The sequence below is a fragment of the Dendropsophus ebraccatus genome, chromosome 2, assembly GCF_027789765.1.
Source record: "Dendropsophus ebraccatus isolate aDenEbr1 chromosome 2, aDenEbr1.pat, whole genome shotgun sequence".
NCBI classification, from domain to species: domain Eukaryota; kingdom Metazoa; phylum Chordata; class Amphibia; order Anura; family Hylidae; genus Dendropsophus; species Dendropsophus ebraccatus.
Window position 1 is genome coordinate 183818833 of NC_091455.1, and position 26320 is coordinate 183845152.

At 41.6% G+C, this 26320-nt stretch overlaps 1 long non-coding RNA gene across 1 annotated transcript; it reads left to right on the forward strand.

The window, feature by feature from the left end:
- Nucleotides 1-2640: 2640 nt before the first annotated feature.
- Nucleotides 2641-23627, forward strand: LOC138784805 (uncharacterized). Its single transcript, XR_011361947.1, has 3 exons — nt 2641-2834; nt 7274-7337; nt 23406-23627. It is a non-coding gene; the product is annotated as an uncharacterized lncRNA (long non-coding RNA).
- The last annotated feature ends 2693 nt before the right edge of the window (nt 23628-26320 follow it).

A 26320-nucleotide genomic window follows, 5' to 3' on the forward strand; every position in this document is an offset into this window, starting at 1 on the left:
CAGTGTGTATGGGACAGCACTATAGGTAACAGTGTCCGCCGTGCGGAGACCAGATTTTTTAACTGTTTGAGCCACTATGGGCCCCCTGGGAGCTTCAAGACAAACAACAATCTACAACTGCTGACCTCTGACCTCAGGAGCTGGAGAAGAGCCATAAAACGGGCTGCTCTGTTAACTCTTTCAGTACTGCAGAATGTAGAGTATTACTGTGCATCACTTACATTCTGCAATACAGAAAGAGTTAACAGCAGAGCAGAACATTACTTTTATGCCTCTTCTCCTGGTCTTGCTCTATGCTGAGGTCAGCTCGGAGGTCGGCAGTGCAGAGAAGACATAATATAGCGTCCCCGCTGCTGCTAACTTTTTCTTTTCTACAGTGTGTAAGTGATGCAGAGTATAATAACTATATCTATGTCTTACGTGATGTGAATATGAGGCTTCCAGTGCCTCCTCAGCGCTTCTCATGAGGCAACTGACAGGAAACACGGCTGGGCACTGAGCCGTAACTAGTTGTAATGATAAGGACACAGGACCCTGATGCCGCCCCCCTCAAGGGCTGTGTTATCTGCCGCCTGAGGCAAACACTTCACCTCGCCTCATGACAGATACGGGCCTGACTCTATGCAAACAGCAGAAGTGTCATGAAACTAACAAATCTTTAATGATATCCAACAGACGGAGGCCTCCTGCATCTCCTCCAGCTGCAATGTCACATACTTGGCTGATGGATCAATCAGTGAGTGGGACGGGACACCGTTGCCGTCACTGACTGGCTGAGCAGGCAATCCACCAGCCGCTCCGTGACATTGCAGCTGGAGGAGCCAGGGCTGAGACGTGCACCGAAACTGGGTGAAAATTACATCTGGTAGCTGTCAGAGAGACCCAAGAGCAGCGCTACAGAGCACAGGGACTGCCAAGTATACTTTCTTTATTATCTTCACGCACCCCTCTGCCTGCCTGCCTGCCTGTCATTTGTTAGTTTCACAAGACTTCTCCTTTAGGGAATCTGTCAGCTTTCATTCATGTTCCAAACTGCTCACACTGTTAGATGCTGTTAGGTCAAGAAGACACATGGTACCTTAAAGATATTTGTCTGTGCTTCCATAGCATAGGAAATCCTTTTATTCTCCGGAACAAAGAGTCAAAGAGGCTTCTCCCTGCCTAATTGACACTGGGGGTCCCCAGCAGGTTTAGGTATCGGAGGGGGAGTTACAAATTAGTGAACATAACGTGTACTGTACATACATATAACATATAAATATGCACAATATATACACACATCATACACAGATATAAAGAAATGCACATTACCTATATGCATACATAGTACACACACACATGCGTGATACGTACATCAAATCCTTAGGGATTTGATAAAATCCCTGATTTTATCATTTCCCTGCCACATATTTATGATGTATATTTATTTTGGTGTACATGCTGCTATGATTGGTGTGACCCTGTGACTTGAAAAAAATGTTTGACAAACCTTGCAAATGTAGGTATAAACCATGTTTTTTTAATGTATAAGCATGTTTTTTTTCAAGATTTGAGTATCCCATTAATCCAGGGATATGCACATACATGCAGGAGTTCTACTATCCTCTGCTCCATCCTACTTGTGCTAATTGTGCAAGTGATGGATCTGTGAAGCAGGCAGATGTCCAGCTTTATGACTCTGCTATATGTGATGGATCCCCAACTCCCAAGCATAATAAGTTATACCAAAGAACGCGAAATAAAGACACAACACATTGTAATCAGGTGTCAAAGGGTCCCAATTTTATTTAAAATGACATGACACTGAAAATGGCAGACCCCCCGACTCACGAAGAGTCACCCTCCAGCACTAAGGCGAGGAAAAACCCCCTGTGGGGGAAACCTTGAGGGAGCCATGGCTGGAGAGTTGTCCCTCCCCTGGGCTTAGAGGGTAATACCATAATATAAATATATTAATCTGGGTGTGAGAGAGATCTGGCTGCAGTATCTGTCACCTTATTGATGGCTAGGCAGATGTATATCTGTTTCCTCACAGATCCAGGTCCACTTCTCAAGAAGGTGGAGACTTGATTAAGAGGTAGTCTAAAGCAGACCACCCCTTTTCCACCTGCTAGAACCTCCGAATTACTTCTAGAGTCAGGGGCAGTAAAGTAATCAAGCTCTAGGTCCTCTGGCGCATCCAAGATGGCACTGATCAGGGCGCGGTGCATTGCTTTATGGAACCTTCTTTATGGCATAAGCGCTTGTCATCACAGTGCACGGTTGCCATGGTTACTGCAGGCAAACACATCTGAAGCATTAACCCATTAATGATTGGCGATGCACTTTACTGCAGAGATCACTAAACACTCTTGTTACCAAGCAAACAGCTTATGGTTAGGCCACACTAAGAATACTAAATGATATGGTTTGATGTGGCCCATAGCAACCAATCACAGCTCAGCTTTTGTTTCCTCAAATTACTCTAGTAAAATAATAGCTGAACTGTGATTGGTTTCCATGCTCAACTTAGACAGTCTAACTTGCCCATAGCAACCAATCAAAGCTCGGCTTTAATATTATAAGAGCTTGTTAAGATATGAAAGGTGAGCTGTGATTGGTCGTTATAGGCAAATCAGCCCATGCTTTGTCTCTGGCAGGGTGATAAAACTGCTCCATTACTGTAAAGCTTATGGTGATGATGATGACGACTGAAAACACATGACATCAAGCTTCCCCATAATGCTTTGCTGTCAGCCCGTCCTTCATACTGTACATCCCAACTTTTTGGAGGGACACTTCTACTTCACAGACATTTCTATACACTACAATTCCCAGCGTTTCCGGTCACTCAGGTTAGAATCCACTGGTATACGGTTATATATGGCGGATTTGTTAACATGAAGGAGACTGCTGACAATGTGATTTAATTGTATATTAAAGGGCTGCCAAAGAGTATTATAAATAAAACTGTTGAAATGAATAGAAAAGTAGGGTATCCCTACCTGGAAATCCTCCAGAGTAAAGACAAGCATAGAGCACTGTGTCAGACTGGAAAGAATACACCACTTCATGCAGGACATACAGCAGCTGATAAGTACTGGGAAACAAGGGTTTTCAATAGAAGTAAATATGAATCTATGTATCTTTCTGACACCAGTCGATTTGGAAAAAAAATTCCACTGGAGTACCCCTTTAAGCTTTAAAGGAGTTCTCTACAAATAAAAAATCTTCTCAACTATTACACACCAAAATATGCGCTGAAAAATGTATGCAATGTCTACAATGCAATAATATACATTATTTAAGTAGGCTGAAATGTCACATATTGCAAGTGTATTGTAAGTGTAAGGAGTTGTGTTCAGCGGATCTGTCAAAATGTTTGGGTTCAGCAACAATATTCGAACCCAAACACTCAGCGTTTAGCTCCCCCCGGCAACGTGATCAGACTTGGCAGCTTTCGGCTGGGTTCACACTGTGTGTTCATGATGCAATTTGGTTGGTGAACTCCTAAGTCTCTCAATAAGTTCACCAAACAAAATGCATGTTTAAAACGCAACAGATATATGCATTGTGTGAACACAGTCTTCTCCCAGAAGCAACTGTACTCCTGTCTGTAGGGCAGCTCTTCCTTAATGATATCCAATAGCCACCGGCCTCCTGCAGCTCCTCCAGCTGCAACGTCACATACTCGGCTGATGGATTGCCCGCTCAGCCAATCACTGACTTGCTTTCTGCATGTCAGTGATCAGGGGCAGCGTCTGGCACAGGAAAATACTGATGGGCAAAGGCAGACAGGGACGGCTAACTGCAAGAGATAGAGTGTGTATATGGCTGTATGTTTATTATGGCAGTTTTCATAGATGTGCACTGATCACTGATCTGCAGATAGCAATTTGGTCCAGTAAGGCCAGTGTCAAACTTTCAGGTGTAGTTAATGGCACAACAGTGTTTACTACTCAACATTTACTACTGTAACTATTGAAGAACAATTAAAACAGCCTGAGGTCATAGCAATTTTATATATCAGGGTAATTGGATCTATCTTTGAGGTGGCTGTTAAACAGGGCAAAATTGCATGAAAAATGCATCCAATTATTAGTGACCATTCACACATTCCATGCATGATCCGTAAATACGGACGATGTGCTACAGAAAGGAGTTCGGAGCTCCTGGCATCATCATTTGTCATAGTACCGAGAGTTCGGAATTCAGGTTCCTAGCACATTGTCCATGCATTGTCCGTAATTATGGAACATGTAAACACCCCCTTAATTACACTTTACAGGTAACCCTTCATTTATTATATCCTGGGGGAGATTTATCAAACATGGTGTTAAGTTAAACTGGCTCAGTTGCCCCTAGCAACCAATCAGATTCCACCTTTCATTCCTCACAGTTTCTTTGGAAAATGAAAGGTGGAATCTAATTGGTTGCTAGGGGCAACTGAGCCAGTTTCACTTTACACCATGTTTGATACATCACCCCCCCCCCCTTTATTTATTCATTAAACAATATTTAATGGCAGGGGGGAGGTTCTTTCATACAGGGCAGTTTTCATGTGTTGATTATAATAAGGAAGAACAGAAGCTTGCTCTACTCTCTTTTTTCCTTTTGGTTTTGGAACGTTTTAGGTGAATTTTGTTTTGTCAGTTAGTGTACTGTGTATTGAATCACCTGTACACCATGTTCACATGATGTAAGACACTGGCCGTTCTGTGACCCGGCCGTGTCACAGAATGGGCGGTGTCCGAGAAGATCATCCCTGCAGTACCAGCTGGATGATCTTCATTTCTGTTGAATTGGGATGCAGACACACCTGTGTGCGCCTGCATCCCAATTCACTGTTGCACACAATGAAGCCTGTGGCTCTGGCTCCATTGTGTGAACTGACATGTCTGTGCGGCTACTATTCAATGAATAGCAGCTGCACAAAAATGACCGTGATTTGTGCAAAAGATATGTTGTGTGAACATGGCCATACTGTGTAATAAAAACTGCATGCAATTTTGATGAAGTACTGCACTGTGTAAATGCGCCCTTACACTACAGTGGTTACCTCAGATCTCTACCGTTACATGCTCCATAAACTCTAGCAGTGAGCTGAGAATCAAACTGTACAACTAATTTTATGTGACTTACAGTATAAAAATAAAATTTTGCTAATGCCGTTTTGCAGCCAACTTTTACTCTTAATATAGTTATTTAATTAATATTTTATATCTTACTTTGAAATCAATACCTTAAATCTTTCCAAATGTTTTGCACATAGCTGGCATCATGTATCTCTGACTTTGCCATTTTCCAAGTCCTTTTACAAGATTCTTTTCTTTAACCAAATTTCTTAAGGTGGTACTGGTCAAATAATATTACCAGGGAAAGGGGTATTCCGATCATACATACTACATATAAAACATACTATTCTCACCTCTTCCTCCTATTTCATCCTTATGTCCCCCGCTAAAGGATTAGCCAATCACTGGCCACGGCACTGCCCCAGTTAGTGATTGGCTAAGTGGGCTTCCACTACTAAGTCCGATTTGGAAGTGAAGGGGGACCCCAAGATGGCGTAGGAGGACACCAGGGAAACGTAGAAAGACAAGAATAGTATGTTTGTTTGTTTGTTATGTTCTCCACCAGGGCAGCAACATAATAAACATTTTAAATGAGCTGTATACCCCTTTAAAGATTTTCCAAAGAATGACAGCAGCAGAAGACACATAAAATATATGGTGGGTCCACATCCCACCAAACCGGGCCCTGGAATTTCCCTTTAAAGATTCACTTACTTGCACAATTAAGTTCTCTCCATCTTAAAGGGGCCATGTCCACTAATGTTACTAATGGATATGGATAACTTAAGAGTCTAGGCGGGTACTAACAGGACATGCTGCTTCTACTACTCTGTATTATAAATCTGATAGTAAAGCTGACTGTGTGCCACACTTCTATAATCTATACTAGTTTTTAGCTAGCATAGATTTTAATTACAATTTATTCTACTGTATTGGTGTAGTATAAGTTGTAATAAATATGGTGTAGCAGGAGGCAACATCTCCTTGTACACCCACTTTACCCAAAGTCTTACCTTTTCGAGCAAGGGGTAAGTTTAAATATTTGTAAAATTTTTGTACAAAACAGAGTCTTGCCAAAAAAATAAATAAATAAAAATAAATAAATAAATAAATATATATATATATATATATATATATATATATATATAATTTTTTACTTTTAAAAGTCTGCACCTATTGCAGACAATGATACCCCCCCCCCCCCCATTGAGTTATAATGGAAGCTCATGAGACCAGTTATATTACATTGTAATTCCAGTAATGAAATGATACAATATCAATAAACATTAGAGTTACAGATCTGGATATGAGATGTCATTTTAGCTATAGTAAGAAACTCTGACCTTGAAAAACTTTGACCTTGAAAAGTTCTTGTAGAAGACATATCTTATTATATCATAAGTAATGCGGGAATTTTTACAGGGCATTACTGTAAAATTACCTTTGAAAACTCTCAGGGATAGTTCTGTATAATGGAAAGTAAGCTGTGTAGCAAAGGATAATAGAAGCTTGCAATTTATTTTTCATTTTGACCTCCTAAACACCCTATTTCAAGAATGCCTCAGTCATTAGGACAATAGAATTAATGGCCTCAACTTAGTGAATTGAAATCTATTATTTATAGCCTGTGGAGGCCAAAAAAGACCTCATTATCTCAAATAAAATTAAAAAAAAGAAGTCAAAATGTGTTTGCTTATAATATGCTGAGTCAGCAAAAAGAAGACATTAAAAATATAGAGCTGTATCCTCTATGGATTAGATGGAAATCCATTGCTTGAGCACCGCTACCTTGACGAAATAATTAGAAACATGCTTTTATAATCCACTCTCTGCTTACTGTAATCACCCTATCTGTGTACAGGAATCCGTAATCTGTCAGGACGCAAATGATTCTTCTAGAAAGTGAAAGAATTATGTCAGTTCATGTGCTTGGGATTCCAGTAAAACGGATCAGTCTTTGGCAGGGCATTGCTGCTTGCCTCTGCATCTCTGTCAAATCTTAATCTTGTGGCTAGCAGTTTCCACATGAGCACGTTCTTGGCGCCCGGCCAGTGGACAAATCAGAGACTTCAAGTTCAGAAACATTTCACAAGTTAGAGTTAACACATCGTGTAATGCTTTCAATGCTACATAAAGCAGGAATTCCAGCCAGGATGCACTGACTGATAGTTTCAGGATAATATGCAGAATCACCATGTTTCAACTTTTTTTTTTTATAGAAACAATGACAGAGGAGAAATACTAGTGAGGGGTTTCTTAAAGGAGAAGTACACCATGGCTAGTGTAAGTAATGTTCAGTGTGAGTATCCACCCTTAAATATATATATTTTTTTACACTGCACAGATTTAGGGTTCTATTACATGGGCCGACTACGCCCCCATCATTTTAGTAAACAAGCACCGATCTGCTAGATCAGCACTAGAGATGATCGAACATCAGGAAATGTCAGGTTCGATCGAACTCGAACCTTCTCGAACCTTCAGCATTTGATTCCTGATGCCTTCCCGTTCCATGGGGAAGGTGGAGACAGCCCAAGTACTGCCTGGAAAACAGGGATACAGCCTGTTTTCCAGGCGGTACCCGGGCTGTCTCCACCTTCCCCGCGGAACGGGAAGTCATCAGGAATCAAATGCTGAAGGTTCGAGTTTGATCGAACCTGACATTTCCCGATGTTCGATCATCTCTAATCGGCAGTCATTTACTGGGCCTATTAGACGGTCCAATAATCAGGAAGTAAGGGCTGCATGGACATTGTTAGCAATGTCCATGCAGCCCTTGCCCAAACACCTTCCAAAGTGAGGTATCAGGTGTTTAGGGAATCGTCAGCCATCAGCCGTGCATCACTATTACATGTAGCCATATGCGGTCGGCGCCCGCTGATTTTAGGTCCAATCCTAAACCAAGATCAGCCAATGATGGTTGTAATCAGCTGATCATTGTCTCTATTACACAGAGCTATAATCAGCCAAAACGGCCCGATTCAGTCAATTATCGCTCCATGTAATAGGGCCCTTAGGCAAGGGCTACATGTTTGCTTTGCTTGTGACCCACTTTATGTGGCCAAACAGCATAGTGTTATGCTGCCTGCATCACAGTTAATGAAGGTGAATATAGTTTCGATATAGTACACAAATTGCCATGACATGGACCGGAAAGATGCCAACTTTCTGTCACTGTCATGGCAGCACACAAGCCACAGTGCAACCACATTCACCTTCATTAACTGTGACCAATGCAATTTTTAATAAAAGGGGCTGAGTCATTAAGAAAACTAGGTCTAAACTGATGGATTATGGGAAATCAAACATATTTCAAATGTATAAGCATTTCTAAAAATGTCCTGTATGAGAGATACAGCCTCCCTTATGCCCCATGTGCCTGCATTACCTGTTGCTTTTAGTTATGACCCAGGCATGGGCCAGGCATGCTCAGTTCAACTACAATCTCCAGGAAGTACTGATAGTTGGTCCCATTGAGCCAGCAAGCAATGGGGATTGTGGGAAAGTTTGTGTACTGTTGCACACAAAAACAGAGAGGAAACCAGGAAGTGACTATATCCATAGGAGAGAAAAACAGTACAGTGATGTAACTAACCCAACTTAAAGCAGCACATTTGTACTTTTTTACATATATGTATGTGGTACACATTTTATTTTACCATTTTGCTTCATGGTACAAGGCTTTATATATGCCGAACATTCAGGGTTTCGCAAACCTTGTCCCCATCCTGGTCAGTTTTGGGTCGCAGTATAGCTAAGCCCTATGTTGCATTCTTTTCAGCCCATTGAAACTTTGATATTTTTGACATTTTGTAAGGTAGATTGGATGTGAAAAAAGGCAAATGTAAATTTCAAGAAAACAATTACCAAACTCATTATGACAACTACTCTAAACTTTTCTTTCTAGTTAGCTTCATTTTTATCTTGGGATTAGCTAAAGAGAAAAACAACAATTTGTACGGCAGCCAAAAATAAGAGTGACAGCTGTGACAGTCCTTTTGACAACTGCTGACAGTTTTATTATTCTTAATGTTATGCACTTTGTTAATTGCAATTTAATGCAAACTGCTAAGGAAATACATTTTTTTGGAAAGTCAACAGGTATTCTGAGGGCAATTTGGTGCATTTAGCTGCTATAATTGAAAACTCTATGATTGTATTTTTTTTATTTAACGCCTTAAAAAGAGAATATAGACAGGAAAGAATGGAGGGGAAGAGTACAATAACGAGAATACTTCTACTAATACTAGAAAAACCTAAAAGTCTTTTACGATTATTATTATTATTACAATATGTTGCCAAACGCTTTTTTAAAGGAGAAGTCCATAGTCAGCCGACAGATGGCAAGGGGTAGGGGAGAGAGTAACAATGAATTATTGCTTACCTCTCTCTGTGCCCGCAATGAGTGGCAGGACCACTCACGGGACCCATGCCAAAACGCATCCCCCGCCCCAAGTTGTGATGATGTCATGACTCAGGTGGAAAATGCTTGTCCTGGCTGATGGAAAGCCTGCTCAGCGAATCAGTAATTGGAATAGTGTCCCACCCTAGTCACTGATTGGCTGAGCAGTCAGTCCATCAGTTAGATCGTGATGTGTGCAGCACTGGAGATCCCGGAGACTGGCGGTGATTTGAGGCTAAAGGGGCTCTGGGATAGGTAAGTTAATACCCTTTGTTACTTTCCCCTGTGCCCCTGCATTTACAAAAAAACAAAACAGAACCCGGAGACTGGACTTCTCCTTTAAATAATAATAATATTACAGTTTCCCCAAAAATAAGACATCCTCTGAAAATAAGGCATAGTGGAGGATTTACAGGATAGCTTAAAAAAAGGGCATCCCCCGAAAGTAAGACCCCTACCACCACCCTCCACCATGCCGCTAAGGGCAGAAAGGTGGGGGGTAAGAGATGGTGGGTTGTCTGGTTATGCTGGTTTGTGATGACAATACAGTATATAATAATTGTATAGTTTGTAATGTAATGGGGTTTTTTCTTCAACAATAGGTGTGAATTCTTCTTCATGGAAAAATAAGACATCCCTTTTAGGAGCAACGATTAATATAAGACACTGTCTTATTTTCGGGGAAACACAATATAAGGGGTCATACTGGTGTTACTTCACTAAGGTCACACTTCTCACTGCATATGGTGAGATTCTACTCTCAAGGGTTCTATTCTCCAGATTGTCTCTTCAAATTTCTACCACCCAGACATGGTCCAAAGCCTATGTTTTACTACAGGGACATACAGACTATTTCTTTGGGAAAGAGTGTCAAACTTGGTTTCACAGAGGTCCACATCAACTAAAAAAAACAAACAAACAAACTGCCAGGACTGACTAGGGAAAACACAGACAGTGCGGTCCCTGATGCTGAACCCGCCCCAGCTGTCCCTACCTACTTGCCGCACTCTGCCCTAGGTGGCAGCGGGCAACTGGGCAGCGCTCCCTATACTGCAGCAAGTGGTAACACAAAACGAGACAAGACAATACACACAATAAAAAGGGAAGTCAGCGGTCCAAGTCACCAACGTACGGGAAGCAAAGGTACAAAATCAGAAGATAATTCCAGGTCAGAAAAGCCAACGGTGAAAATACACAGAATAGTCGGGTCACAAAACACGAGATCAAGGAGGCACTAGGAAACTAGGCTCTATCACAGGCAAGGAACATGTTACAAGTGCAGGTACTTATGGGGCCTGTAGTCCCAGCCCCAGGCTTGATTGGGGCTGAGGCTTGAGGTCCTGTCTAGATACTGACAGCTAACTGATCAGTCAGCTGTCAGTCAACAATCAGTGAACACACCCAACACCTTATACTGATCAGCCAGGGAGAGAATACTTGCTACTGCTAAAACAAGGAATAGCAGAGCAGAGTATAGCAAAAACATAAGAAGCACTCTGGTTGCCATGAATGCCGAGCTGAACGCACGGCCTGAGTCCTAACACAAAAAACCCCCCAAAAAAACTAAAAATTCATCTAGACAGGAGCAGACTTAGGCTGGGTTCACACTACGTTTTTGCAATTAGTTTTTGCAAAAAAAAAGGATGAAAAAAACAGATGCATTTGTGTGCACCTGTTTTGATCCATTTTTCAATTGACTTCCATTGTAAAAAAAAAGGATCAAAACGGATCCATTTTTTTTTACGTACACAAAAACGTAGCTGACCCTACTTTTGTATCCATTAAAAAAAAGATCCGTTTTGAAAAACGGATCAAAACGGATGCACACAAATGCATTAGGGATGGTCCGAACCTGCTTCGGTTCGGGTTCGTACGAACCTGAACTCTCGGAAATGTTTCCCGCTGTCTGCCCGCTCCGTGGAGAGAATGGATACAGCGGGAGGACCGCCTGGAAAACTTGGATACAGCCATAACCATAGGCTTACGAACTTGAACCGAAGCAGGTTCGGACCATCCCTAAAATGCATCTATTTTTTTCATCTGTTTTTCATCCATTTTTTGCAAAAACGGATGAAAAAAAATGGATTTCAAAAACATAGTGTGAACCCAGCCTTACTAATCCAATCCCCATGTGTACCCCAGCGAAATTAAAAGATCAAACAGCTGAAAACCTCTTCTAAAAGTTTGGTTGAATTATTATTCTATTATAAGGACACTTCCTCTTTAACCACACATCATTTCTTTAAAATCTCATATGCAGAACTTATCTGTCCTGTTGCACATTAATATTCACCTTATTCGTTATGCCTCGTACAGTTCATCAAAGCTTTCCATCCTTGTCAGCAATTTTAATCATGGTGATGAGGTTAGATTAAAACTATTTAAATATGCTAATACTCTGACAGGCAATTGAATGGGCCATTATAAATGATTCAAAATCAAACATTGCTTTTCTCTCTGCGCACAGCTGATCCTGATTAGCTTTGATATTCCTGCTTGTCAAATATATTGAATGTCCACTCATTTCCTTGCTGTCAAACATATCCTCTCCTATAGAACTACTATCCATTCAGAAATGCTTACCTGGGAATTTACGGCTTGGGGAAATTATCATCTTCATTGTAAAAAAAGACATCTACAAATTCATTCATATTCAGCATTTTAAGAAAACGTAAATTTAGCAAACCTGATTGACAGTAATTATATATCTTTTAAAAAGAAATTATTTTTTTTTTTTTTTTGCAGTTGATTTACAGAATTTCATTTATTCCCCCAATTCCTAAATATACAGTAGGTGTTCTAACTTGTATAGGTAAGAACCCTTGCCTACCTTGAAAATAAAAGTTTTCGATTGGGTGAATTATCGCTCCGTGTAAACGCAGCGTAAACCAGGGCAATGGTTTTCTAAAAATGAAGCACAAGGCTAGCAGTCTTAATGGTGTATATACACACTAGAAATAAGTCAGCCAATCCTACCCATGTAGGGTGTTGTTAAGCTCTGTACATCAATGTACATCAATGTAGTGGTTGGCTGGATGGCACAGTGGGGGCTGGGCAGTGCTTGTAACAGTGCTCCCGGCTGAAGACCAGTGACTAACAGTGCAGGAATGGCACCGAGGTGGAAGGTAAGAGACATACCTTCCTCCTTAGCATCCCAAGTGCTATAGAGGGGTATCAGCAGGTTAGGTTCATCTAATGGTCTTTTTACACGAACGATAACATTAAATAACGGCCATTATTTCAATACAACAGCCATTGTTTTAAAATAGCAGCAAATATTTGCCATTAAATGGCGGCCATCCACTCAATTTCAACATTGTGTGAACAGAGCCTTTCTGTGTTTTTAAACCACTCCTGGTTTTGGTTGCAATATGAGGACCACAATACTGACTGAAATATACGTAGTGTAAACCCAGCCCAAAAGTGTCAGTTACTGATCGGGACCCCAGCAGTGAGACTACGGGGGTCCAGATCGCTGTTACCGCCGAGGGTCTCTTACCTTCCTCCATGCGGTCCAACCAGCGCTCTGCTCATTGAGTCTGCCACAGGCAGGCTCAATGAGCAGAGTGCCGATAACACTGATCAATGCTATGTCTATGGCATAGCAATGATCAGTATATGCAATCTAATGATTGCATGTAAAAGTTCCCCTAGTGGAAATTTAAATGTGTAAAAAAAAAAAAAAAGTAAAAAATGTTTTTCAAAATACCCCTCCCCCAATAAAAGTTAAAATCACCCCCCTATCCCATAATATAAATAAATTATATAAAAATAAATAAATTATTGAACATATTATATACCGTAGCGTGTGTAATGGTCTGACCTATTAAAATATAACAACTGTCATCCCGCACGGTGAACAGCATAACAGAAAAGTGGGAAAAGAGCGCCAGAATTTTATTAATAATTAATTGCCAAAAAAAAAAAAGGATTTAATAAAAGACAGTAAAACATTAGAGAATCTGTGTAAACCTGCATATGGTTATCATATAATGGTATCATGTTGCTTTTACCATATAGTGCATTATGTAGACACAGCAACCCCCCAAAAGGTACAATATTGCATTTTTTTTTTCCAATTTCACCAATTTTTGTTTTCATAAATAATTTTTTTGGGGGTTCTGTCATACATGTTATGGTAGAATGAAAGGCACCATTACAAAGTACAACTACTGAAAAAATCAAGCCCTTACATGACCCTGTAGATAGAAAAATGAAAGTGCTAGAGCCCTTAAAAGGGGAGGAAGAAAAAACAAAAATGCAAACATAAAAATTGGCGTGGCCATTTGGGTCATTTTGGGCTGGGTCTTTAAGGGGTTAACAGCAAATAATGGCCATTATTCGTATAATAGGGGCTGTTGTTATAAAAGAGTGCCTATTATTTGCTGTTAAATGATGGCTTCCATTTTGAGGCTATGTTCACACTATGTATCTGTGCGGCTGTATTTTTTACGCGGCTGGAAATGTGCGGCTGAAACTACGGCCGTGGGAAAAATAGACATGCGGCTGAAAACATACGGTCATTTACTTGGAAATCTGGTTCAACTAAAAATAACAAATAAAATCTTTAGAAAGTGATTCAAACACCTCTGGATGCATCTGGGAAAGCAGGGAACACAGTTTACAGTTCGCTATTACCAGGGTTTGCGATCCTCTGCAGTATGCCGATGTCTCTCATGGTTAATATATTTAATTAATAAAACACATTTTCATTGTAATAAAGTCCCTTTCGTTGTTCAATAATTAAATTTAAACGAATCCATCATTTTGCAATTGAATATACTGTTAAAATAAATATATATATAAATAAATGTATATTTATATATATATATATATATATATATATTTATTTTTTGACAGTATATTTAATTGCACAATGATGGATTCGTTTAAATTAAAATATTGAACAACGAAACTGATTTTATTACAACAAAAATGTGTTTTATTAATTAAATATTAATTAGTACAGGAAGCTCCATTAAGCCGTTAATTTATATTGCCGGCAAAAGAGTATTCTGTACTAATCATCACTTTACTTTAATTAAAACATCAAATGTTTCTTCTAATTATGTTATCACAATAGCATTATTAGAAGAAACATTTTGAATTATATGTGCGCTCAGCTGATTGGCTGATCGGCTGAGCGCACATATAAAGAGCCAGTCCGCAGTACAGTTACTTCATTGTGCTGCGGACCAGCGAAGAGGACACATCGGGGTGAGTATAGAGCTCTCCCCACCCCCTCCCCAGCACTGCACCCATCCCAGTAAGGAAGGGGGGGTCACTTAACCCCTTCCTTGCTGGGATGGGTGCAGTCTGACATCAGTCTGGCCCCCAAGGGGTTAAAGGGAACCTGCCACCCCCCGTGCCGGGGTGACAGGCTCCCGACCCCCCGTTAGAGCCCCTATACTTACCTAATCCCGCCGGGTCCCGCTTCTGGATCCGGTCGGGTCACAGAGATATCAGCCGCTGCAGCTGGAGATGAGTCCAACGCTCATAGAGAATGACGGAGCGCTGGACTCTCCTGTCATTCTCTATGGGTGTTGGACTCATCTCTCAGCGCGCGCGTCGGGCTGCAGCGGCTGAGATCTTCATCACCCGACCACCTCCAGAAGCGGGACCCGGCGGGATTAGGTGAGTATAGGGGGCTCTAACAGGGGTCGGGAGCCTGTCACCCCGGCACGGGGGGGTGACAGGTTCCCTTTAAGGGGGATGCAATACATCCTTCCTTAACCCCTTAACCTGGACTGGGGCGGCAGCAGGCTGGTAAGATTTAGGCTGGGGAGGGCCTAAACCAATGGCTCTTCCCACCCTGGTGTTACCAGGCTACTGTCACTTTGTTTTTAACCCGGCTGGTTATAAAAATAGGGGGGACCCTATGCGTTTTTTTTAATTATTTATTTTAAAACAAAGCATAGTGTCCCCTATGTTGTAATAAAATCAGTTTCGTTGTTCAATAATTTAATTCTAACGAATCCATCATTGTGCAATTAAATATACTGTCCAAAAATAAATATATATATATAAATATACATTTATTTATATATATATATTTATTTTAACAGTATATTTAATTGCAAAATGATGGATTCGTTAGAATTAAATTATTGAAAAACGAAAGGGACTTTATTACAAAGTAAATGTGTTTTATTAATTTAATATATTAACTATCAGAGGCATCGGCATTCGGCATTATTGCCGGCTATTTTTGAAGTACTCCGTATGGACCTCCTGTCAATCCACGGCCGTGAATTTGCACAGTTCCAGCCGCAAACAATGGTCTTGTTCATTTTTTACGGGTCCGTTTACGATCGGGCCGTAGGCTCATACATAGTGTGCACTGTGCAGCCGTATATCGTATTCTACCCAGCGTACGCATGAACCGGAAAAATACGGCTGATGATTTACAGCCCGCAATAGAGCCGCACAGATACATAGTGTGAACATAGCCTGACAGTGTGAACGTAGCCCAAACATGTCAATTCTTTTGGTGGAAATTAACTCCTCACCAGATTACCGATCAAAATCAATCAGACTTAAATTATAGGAGGATTTCTAGTGAATTGTGTGGTGGAATCCACAGAGAAAGTTGTGTGGAACCTGCCTTAAAGGGGTATTCCCCCCTCAAGAGCTAAAAAAATTAAATGCTCCCAAACCTAGCTGGTCTTACTCACCAAGTCCCCCTGAGTGTTTTGAGCCATCTCCCATCTAGCTGCTGCTGTTCCTGAGAAAAAGTTTTTTTAAAAGCAGATATATACATGCAAGAAGGGGCTGGCCAGGAAACTACATTTCCCATCATGCATTGCTTCTTGCTGCTTGCTGGGACCTGTAGTTCTACAGAAGCTCTGTGACCTGATATATTGTGATGTGGATGGATAGCAGCTTACTGGGACCTGTAGTTCTACACAATATATCAGGTCACAGAGCTTCTGTGGAACTATAGGTCCCAGCAAGCTGCTATCAGTCCAAATCAGAAACTGTGTGACCTGATATATTGAAGGTAGGGAGAAAGGTAGATGGGAGGGAGTATACAGAGCTAGACAGAGGAGAGAGAAGAATCATCCAGTTTACAGTAGAGGCAGGGACACTGCAAGGGGAGGCTGAGGAGGGAGGACGCACATGGCCAGACAGAGGTCACAGGGCACCACACTGCACGGGAAGCGGCCGAACTCCTCAGCTGACACACACACATTGAGTGATTTATGACCTGATGACACACAGGTCGGCTGGCTGCAGTGTTCTCTTCACACACGCTGCTTCCCTGTCACAGAGTTAGCCGAGGGAGCAGGCGTGTAATCCCATTAAAGAGAGAGGAGGACATGTGATCCCGACTCCAAAGGTGGGGGCCAGGAGGAAGGAGCGTGTCGGCCTGGACTCCAGTTAGCTAATTTTGTGAATACTGAGGGGGTGAATAGGCAGGAATAGCTCCAAAACGGCTCAAAACAGGTTATTACTTGCTTTGAGCAATATATTGAGCTAGGGGAGGGCTATTTAACACTGCAAAAAATTTTGGGGGGGAAATACCCCATTAAGTTAGTTACTTGAAAAATACTCTAACAATACTACTTAGTTATTCTAAGGGCACTATTAGGAAGGTGAGACTGATACTGGCACAATAACAATATATGGAGCCATCGCAGTTGGTTATGGAGGTGTATTAAGCTACGGGTCACCATGGCTAGCACATGGGAATATTGTGACTAGCTGTGTTCAGAGGCATCTTGGCACTATTAAGGAACATTCTAATACATACTTGGGCTATAGTAGAAACCAAGAGGAAAAAGTTGAGAAATGTTATTTAGTCAGTTATTGACAAGTGCTTGCTTTCTCTTTAAAGAGACTCTGCCAGTAGCTTTCCTTTGTCCTATCTCAGGGTAGCATAAACTAGAGACAGAGAAGCTGAACAGAATGATGTATCACTTACATTGTTGTAACAGCTGATGCAGAGATATCCTCCTGTATAACATAAACAATAAGTAGTCCTCTCCATTATGTGCATGAGCCCAGTAGTCCTGGATATTCATGAGAAGCAGAAAACTTCGCACACGAACTTCTGATTGGCAGTTATCTATCCATGCTGTGTATAGACAGCAACTGTCAATCAGCAGCTGTAGGGCGGGGGGAGGGGTGTGACAAGAATCATATTCTCCTGCATATCAGGAGAACGGCTGAACAAAATGATATAAGTAATACTACACCGACCTGTTCAGCATTTCTGTCACAAGTCTATGCTGCCCCCATTTAAGGTGACATAACCCTAGTAACAAATTCCCTTTAATAATGGGTACCTTGGGAGCTTGGCATGTAGAATAAAGAACAGTGTATCACCTTTAATTTGTTCCCCCGCCTTTACACGGTCATTGAACACATTGGCTGTTTTGAATTTTCCTATAATTTACAGTGTTTTATATTGCCCCATATTTAAATTATAGATTGGTACTCAAAGGAAACACATATGCCAAAAGAATCAACTATTTCTTAACATCCGATTGAAAGTCTAACAAATGAAATCCTGTAAAGTTAAATAAATTAAAATTCAGATCAATATCACACAACACTGAAATGTGTCAAAAACGGTAATACAAACATAAAAATTCTAACTTGCAATAATTATATTTATACACTTATTCTGCCTTAGGCATGCCTGCCAGTCCTACAAATAAATGGAAGCAATTATACAAATGGGCATTTCAGTGTAAGAGCAGACACATAATAGCTTTATAAAATGTCAGCAATTAATCAAGGCTTTCCGATTCCTTCACGCGTATAATGTTCTACTACATTCAGGACTAGGACCAGAACAGGTATATATACTACAGTATACAAGACAGATCTCTATGAACTCTTCCTGCCATACTGTACCTCCCATTATGAGTAATGCTGCATTTATTTCCCAATCAAGTAGATTCTCCCCATACAGCTTACATTTGATTGTAGCTCAAAAGACACAGATAGTGTTGCCATTAAACTTCCATTCAAATCTGCAACTATTTAGGGGGAAGGTGTCATATTTAAAGTGACACTGTCACCCCCTTTTTGCATCATGACTTCTCTACACAGGTGTAAACGGTAAATTTAGCAATTTTCATACCTCAACTTTTATCATCTGGGATTGGGATACCTGGGCGGGGATTCACGGCTGAAGCGCCACCCCACTCAATTGGCCCACACCAATGGCCACTAAGGGGGCATGGCCTATGCGGCAATGGTGTAACTGAGGGGCGTGGCTAAGTGGTGCTGGGGGGCATGGCTAAGTGGCACTTCGGCTGTGAAGCCCCGTCTAGGTTATCCCAATCCCAGATAATAAAAGATTAATTTTTACTGGAACAAGCATCATGACGTATGATATAAATTGAGTTATGAAAATTGCAAAATTTACCCTTTACACCTGTGTAGAGCAGTCATAATGCAAAAAGAGGGTAACAGTGTCACTTTAAGTGTTTTTAAAGGAGAAGTCAGATGGATTATAAAATCTGTCAGCTGGCGGGAGCAGGGGGAAATTTGATATCAAGTACTAACTTACCTCTCCCCATGTCCGTGGTGAGCCAGTCCCCGCCAAAGGATCCCCACCGAAGGCATTTTCCCTCAAGTTTTGATGATGTCACGAATCGGGGGTGAAAAAGCCTATCCCAGCTGATGGACTGGCCGCTTAGCCAATTAGTGACTGGACTGGCGTCCTGCCCCATTTACTGACTGGCTGAATGGCCAGTCCATTAGCCAGGTTGGGACGTACCAGCACTGGAGATTCCTGAACCCAGTGGGGGTTCCAAGGCCAATCCCGACACTCACCGCGGGCACTGGAAGAGGTAAGTTAGTACATGTTATCAAATTACCCCCTGCCAGCTACGGATTTTATACATCGCCTTCTCCTTTAACTATAACTCCACAAAATGCCTATATTATGTCTTTGTTTACCTTTGAAATCAAGTCCCCAGAGGCCGCGGCTGCAGCAGGTACTTTAAAATGGAGAAAATGACTTTTATTCCCCGGCTCATGACTAGATACGAGCGGGGAAGTAGTCATGGTGGGCGGCTCCCCGCTGGTATCTAGTCACTGCGCTCTGCCTGTCAGCGTGCTCAGAGGGGATGATTGATAGGCAGAGAGGTCCGTTACTGGCCTCTCTGGCTGTCAATCATCCCGCCGAGCGTGCTGACAGGCAGAGCGCAGTGACTAGATACGAGCGGGGAGCCGCTCACCATGACTACTTCCTCGCTCGTATCTAGTCACGAGCCGGGGAATAAAAGTCATTTTCTCCGTTATAAAGCACCTGCTGCGGCCGCGGCCAGTACGTGTCGGGGCCGCTCCAGGTGCTTTATACAATGCTCAAGGGAACCATATCAGCTCAAACGGGCTGATTGGTTCCCTTTAAGCAGTTATCACATGAGACAAGTGATAATTAGAGATGAGCGAGCATGCTCGTCCGAGCTTGGTTCTTGTTCGAGTATTAGGGTACTCGATGGTACTCAATACTCGGACGAGCATCTCACGATACTTGAGACAATGGCATCTTCCTCTTCCTGCATGTTTTGCGTTATTTTCTCAGCCAGTCTTCATGCAGGAGAGTCTTTGGGAGCTCATAGCATCACGTGGGAACCCTATATGTCGATAGCAACGATTGGTTGGCCAGATCAGATGACCTGGGCATATAAGAATCAGATGCAGGCTGGCTGAGCATAGGGAGCTGCTGTCTGTCAGGGAGAGTGTTAGGCAGGGAATTAGTATGTGGTTAGGCAGGAATCCGACACGAAGAACCCTACAGTCCTTCTTGGGGCTTAAAATTTTTACAACATATATTTTTTTGCTAGTCTCGGGTGCTTGCTTGGACTTGTAGTGCAGCTGTCAGTAGTCAATTTGTCCTGTTGCCGGTCCTGTGCATGTGGTGCCTTAAGAAAAAAATCACCAGTTACACACATACTCTATATGACTACCCGCAAATCAGCTGTCAGTAGTCAATTTGTGCTGTTGCTGACATTCTCTTGGCAGGCTGGGATCTGTAGTTCCTCTGTAGTACCTATCCTCACTGTGCTGCGTCCTGTGCACGTGGTTCTGCCCCTGCTGTTTCCTGTCCTTTTCCGTGTTGTTTCCTTCATTTTCTGAAGTTTCCAGTTTTCTAGGCAACCTTCCCTGTGCAGAGCTTTGGTCCCCTGCAAAAATGCTCGAGTTTCCCATTAACTTCAATGGGGTTCGATACTCGAAACGAGCACCCGAGCATCGGGAAATATACGTCTCAAGTATCGAGCACCAGAACATTTTAGTGCTCACTCATCTCTAGTCATAATGTTATGACAGGTGAGCTGACCTGTGCATAGACACAGATGTGACCAATTTACACAGCTGTGTATGAGCCCTCATCTATCCTCATTATATTTCAACTTCTCAGAATCCACTCTTTTCTTAAGTTTCCGAACAAGAAGTAAAAGCCATAACAGTTTGCCTAGGTCTGTGATTTAGTTTAGGTCATGCTTTGAAGGAACTGCTGCATCATCATCTTCATTTACCTTCATTTAGACCCTTTGAGAGTGGAGTTTTTAGGTCATTCATCTAAAATGTTTTCTTTATACATAGGTAATGGAATCTGTTCCTTACTGTTTCCCTAGAGGATATTATCTCAGTTCCTTTAATCTTCCATCCTTACATGTTACAATAATAAATGTCTGCAAACAATCTTGTCTTTGTCCACTAATAAAACTGTGCTGAGTCAGCACTTACAAGCAGCCATATTTATTAGTGGGAGTATGTGATACTTTTTCTATAACTCTTGGTATAAGATGAATTTCTAAATAATCTATTAAACTTATCACCCCCTGTTATGCATATTTCTTTGTCGCGACTTCATAATATAAACGCTGTAGAAAGAACAAAGGAAGGAATCTAGTTATTTAAAGGAATAACAATTTTATTAGAATGAGATACAGATTGGATTCGGCAGCTTTGGCTCAATGTTGTACCAGCTATTAAAGGGGTATTCCACTTAAACATAGCTTTCCATGTGTTTCTGCCCATGGTGAGACTAACAATTCATTCCATACTTGTTATTATCTATTCAGTCTCCTTCCCCCATTTCCGAGCTGCTGCTTTCTGCTAAAAAAAACAACTGTGTGGGAGCTCTTCTCTCCATATCCCAATCCTCCCCCTCCCTTCCTAGATGGCTGATAGTAAACAAGTCCCTGGCTGGCTTTATCTGCAACTTTGTAGCTTCTTTGTAATGCTGGGGGGGTTAATCTGAGGTCAAGTTGCTGATCAACTCACTATGATTATCCCTCCAGGCATTAAAGTTACTACTAAGTTGCAGATAGGGACTACATCAGCCATCTCCGAGGAGGCAGTAGGAAGAACGAGTCTTCAGCAGTGAGTTTTTTGAAAAAAAAAAATACATACTAAACATTCTTGGCATTGCCATATACACAACTAATAAACTATAATCATATTGAACACTTTGGCTGCAAAAATCTGTCGGATATCTGTCAGATAATCTGTGTGTGTAAACGGACCCTAATATAACATAATTAAGAAGTTATGTCTGGGGCCGTGCATGACCAAAGGATTCAAAGAACAACAATAAGAGAATCTCCACCTCAACATAGGTTGTGCAGCAATAAATTGCTGTGTTGTACAATAGGGGTCATGCTCCATTGCAGTAAATGTAAGTGAATGGGGTTGTGTTGTGACCCACAAGTAGCTATGATTGTGACACGTACGTTGCAAGAAATATGAGATTAATCTGTTGTAAATGTTGCAAGATCGCGGTCTGGGTAGTGAACAGCGCTCCATAGTGTAGAAATCAGGCAGAAGGGGATCAGGAAAAAGAGAAAATGGAGATTCTCACCTGATGGTGTTGTGCAAATACAAGGCACAACACTCGACCACAGCAGGCATATGAACCGCAGCCACTCCCAGGCAACCACAATGGAATAATAACAGCAACAGAATCCTCCACTCCACAACTGGGTCCAACGGCCGCAGGACCAGGTAAAAAAGCAGGGCAAAATAAAGTACAAAAAATTTATTAAAAAAAGACACAGTCCTGGAACTGCGGCCGTTGGACCCAGTTGTGGAGTGGAGGATTCTATTGCTGTAACAATAGTCATGGTCAAAGTCAGCATGTCCCCTAGCCTAAAACTCTCCATTAGTTATAACATAATGTACATGTTCTATCTTGAATATCCCTTTAAAGGGGTAGTGCGGCGCTAAAAAATTATTCACAGAATAACAAACATTACAAAGTTATACAACTTTGTAATGTATGTTATGTCTGTGAATCGCCCCCTTCCCGTGTCCCACCACCCCCACCCGTGTACCCGGAAGTGTGGTGCATTATACATACCTGATCCGTGCCGACACGCGTCCGCCATCTTGTGCCAAACGTCATCTTCGGACGGACGGCCAAATCGCTGCCGCCGTCCCCCCTCCGCCGCGTCATCAGCCGCTCAGCCGCAATTGGCTGAGCATAACTGTGCTCAGCCGCAATTGGCTGAGCATAACTGTGCTCAGCCAATCGCGGCTGAGCACAGTTATGACGCGGCGGAGGGGGGCGGCGGCAGCGATTCGGCCGTCCGTCCGAACATGACGTTTGGCACAAGATGGCGGACGGCCTCGACACGGATCAGGTAATGTATAATGCACCACACACTTCTGGGTACACGGGCGGGGGTGGTGGGACACGGGGAAGGGGGCGATTCACAGACATAACATACATTACAAAGTTGTATAACTTTGTAATGTGTGTTATTCTGTGAATAATTTTTTAGCGCCGCACTAACCCTTTAAGTTTCAGAATTTGAATTAGAATTTTAACATTGTGAACATGTTAAAAAAATCATAATGATAAGGGAAATATTTTACATATTTGCTATAATACTCATGTCCAGGGTGCTGAATATATCCTGAGCATGTAACAGTTAGTATAGCAATATGCTATAAATTGAAATTAATCATGACACGTCTTTCAGAAGATTCAGTCACCAGTTGACGGGGAAGGAAATAAACGCGTTGGCTCCGGAGAGAACCATATTGGGAATATTTATTTTTCCGAATTGAGAAATGAGGATTCAACTGATTTTTTTGCTGTAACAAGATTTTTTATCTGCATTAACCGAAACCTTTCCTCTCTGCTTCTCGACATAACGGTTACAGACTTTAACCTTCTTAGTAACGACACACTAAAAAATACATAAAGGACACAACGTTATGTTTGATTCCTTTCCCTCTCTGGATTTACAATGCACAAAACTGCAATAAAAATAAATAAAAGTGATATGCTAAGATTATGTGTGATAGTTTTATTGCCAAGATGAGCTCCCAGTCATTCCTCTTTTGCCACTTGCCACTTCAGATATAAAATTTCCTTTTTTCTAATGAATCTCAAAATTATTACTCTCCATGTCAAAAAAATGTTATGTTGGAAGTCGACAACATTAAGGAAATTAGTAATGGAGCTCTCAGAAGTCTGGGCTTCTTGCTGGGATATAAATTGACAGGTATCTCCTACACCTTAGCTCCTGGGATTTTATCTTCATAGCTCAACGGAGACGCGGCAAATAATATCACATCAGCTCCGCGAGGCGCAGTTATCATCCTGGAGATGGAAGACGTATATCCACATTCCAAATTTTGTTACATGTCCCAGAACTGTTTAGTAATGGATTAACATTATTCTCTCTTGTCACACGGTGCAGTGCCATGAAACTCATAAAATACTTTTTCCGTCCTTCTTTATATTCATCCGACGATCGGCAAGGAGTGAAGTAAGCGGTGGAGAGATTTACTTCATCTATAAGTCACATTAGAATGTCCTCCAGAAGACAGGTTAATTCCATTAAGACGCGACACCTCTGGCTTCACCAGACATAGTAATTGGGATTAGATGAACTTTGTGTTTCTATTGCGTGACCCTTCTGGGTCGAGAAACTTTTGAAAATAAAGCATGAATAATGGCAGGCCGGCTATCAGAATAAAATTGTTAGTGCTTGTTATCTCCAGCGTGAAGTGAAGGAGGTAAACAGCGATTTGATTACTTGAGGTATTTTCTTGGAAATATTTCAAAAGTTTAATATTAAGGTTAGTGTTATATAGTGACGAGTTTTCAGTATCGCTATAAAACAGTATCGCTATAAAAAGTCTCAATTAGAGATGAGTGAACTTTTTAAACTTTTTCAGTTTGGTTTGAAGCAAGGTTTGGGTTTGGCCACACTAAAACAGCTATGACAGGCATTCAGCTGCTTTAGTGAGATTACTTAAGTTTGCTCATCATACTTACCTGTCTGAGCTTCCCAAGTGTCGTCCTTCTTCTGTCTCTGGTGTCCCCTGCAGCCACCTTCAGCTCACTCAGTCAGTCTAGGGAGTGACAGCTCGCTCAGCCAATCACTGGCTGTGGCGCTGTCTCATCTCAGTCAGTGATTGGCCGAACAGGCTGAAGGTAGTTGTAGACACTGAAGACCCATAGGAGGACTATATTAAGGAAACAAAATATCTACAATTTAGGTACCCCCTAACACTTATCACAGGCTTAAAGTGCTTGTCAAAATAGGGCTGAACACAGATAAAGAGGTTTCTGGTAAAAACTGTGGAAATCCTTTTTAGGCTATGTTCACACAATGTATTATTTTTTAAAAGAATCTTTTCAGCCTTGGCGGCATTGAATGGAAATCAATGCAATGCTGCCCGTTCCTGCTGCTCTGACGGGCACAGGAATATGCTGGTGTTCGGCCAGCAAAACAACGGCTGCTGCTAAGCAATGGCCACTCTTATCCTGTGTGTGAACATAGCTTTAACGTGAAGCTCCACCTTTAGTGAATATTGATAAATATGACAACCAACAGTCATGCTTTAAAATGAACAACCACACATTATTCAATCTAAAAATAGGCAATTCTACTTTGTTTTGACAGCCTTTCACACTGAAGCAAACACAGAATTTAAAAAGGTATTATAGAAATCCCCCCCCCTATTCAACTGTGTTCAGTGTGTAGAGAAATAAAAAATAGTAATACCTATACTCACCATCCTTGCTCCCCTGCCATGATCGCTCTCTTCATGTTGGTCCCACATCTAAGTGTCTGTGTTGCACAAGCACTTTCCCACTCAACCAATCAGTGGCCGCAGTGGTGTCCAGTCTCTCTCTCGATTGGCTGATCAGAAAGGTTCTAGTGTAAGACAGGAACAAGTGCAGCATAGTTTGGGAATGACATGAAGATACTGTAACAATGGTGATGGGGGAGTACAGTTAAATTTCTTTAGGAGGCAATTGAAAGGTAGACTGAGGAATAGTTTTTTTTTTTTTTGCATGGACCTCCACAGATGGAGATGTCTCAGGATCCTTTTGGCCTGTTTGGTGAAGCCTAGACTTTGATTTGCCCTGTTGGATGAAGGTTCATCAGAAAAACTTTTAAAAGCCCTGTTCTAATCCTTCAGATATTGAGGTCATTATTGACCATGGCATCTGAGGGCTTAAACAGCCAAACTCTGAGATAACGTCACTTCTGGCCGATGCTATCCATGTCTCTGTGTACCTCTATAGTATATGTAAGAAGTCAACAAGGTCTTAGCATTTCCTGCTGTTATTGCTTCAGAGTTACATATAACAGAGTCCCACTGTAATTACTTTGTTGTTGATTTCACGTAGCTTCTCCTTTTAGTACTTGGAAACCACTCGCAAACAGGCTGTTGGCTGCTGATCCATCCTGTTTACCTTATTATGAGCTTTAGGTACATAATGGCGTCCTGCTGTAAATGGGCTATGGGCCTGATTGGTCACAAAACGCAAAAAGTCACACTGAGCAGAGTTTTGCGTATTTTCATGATATAAATATTCCACTGCAAAAACTTTCTTCCTGTTATCATTTATACAGTATTTGTTGTAATTTTC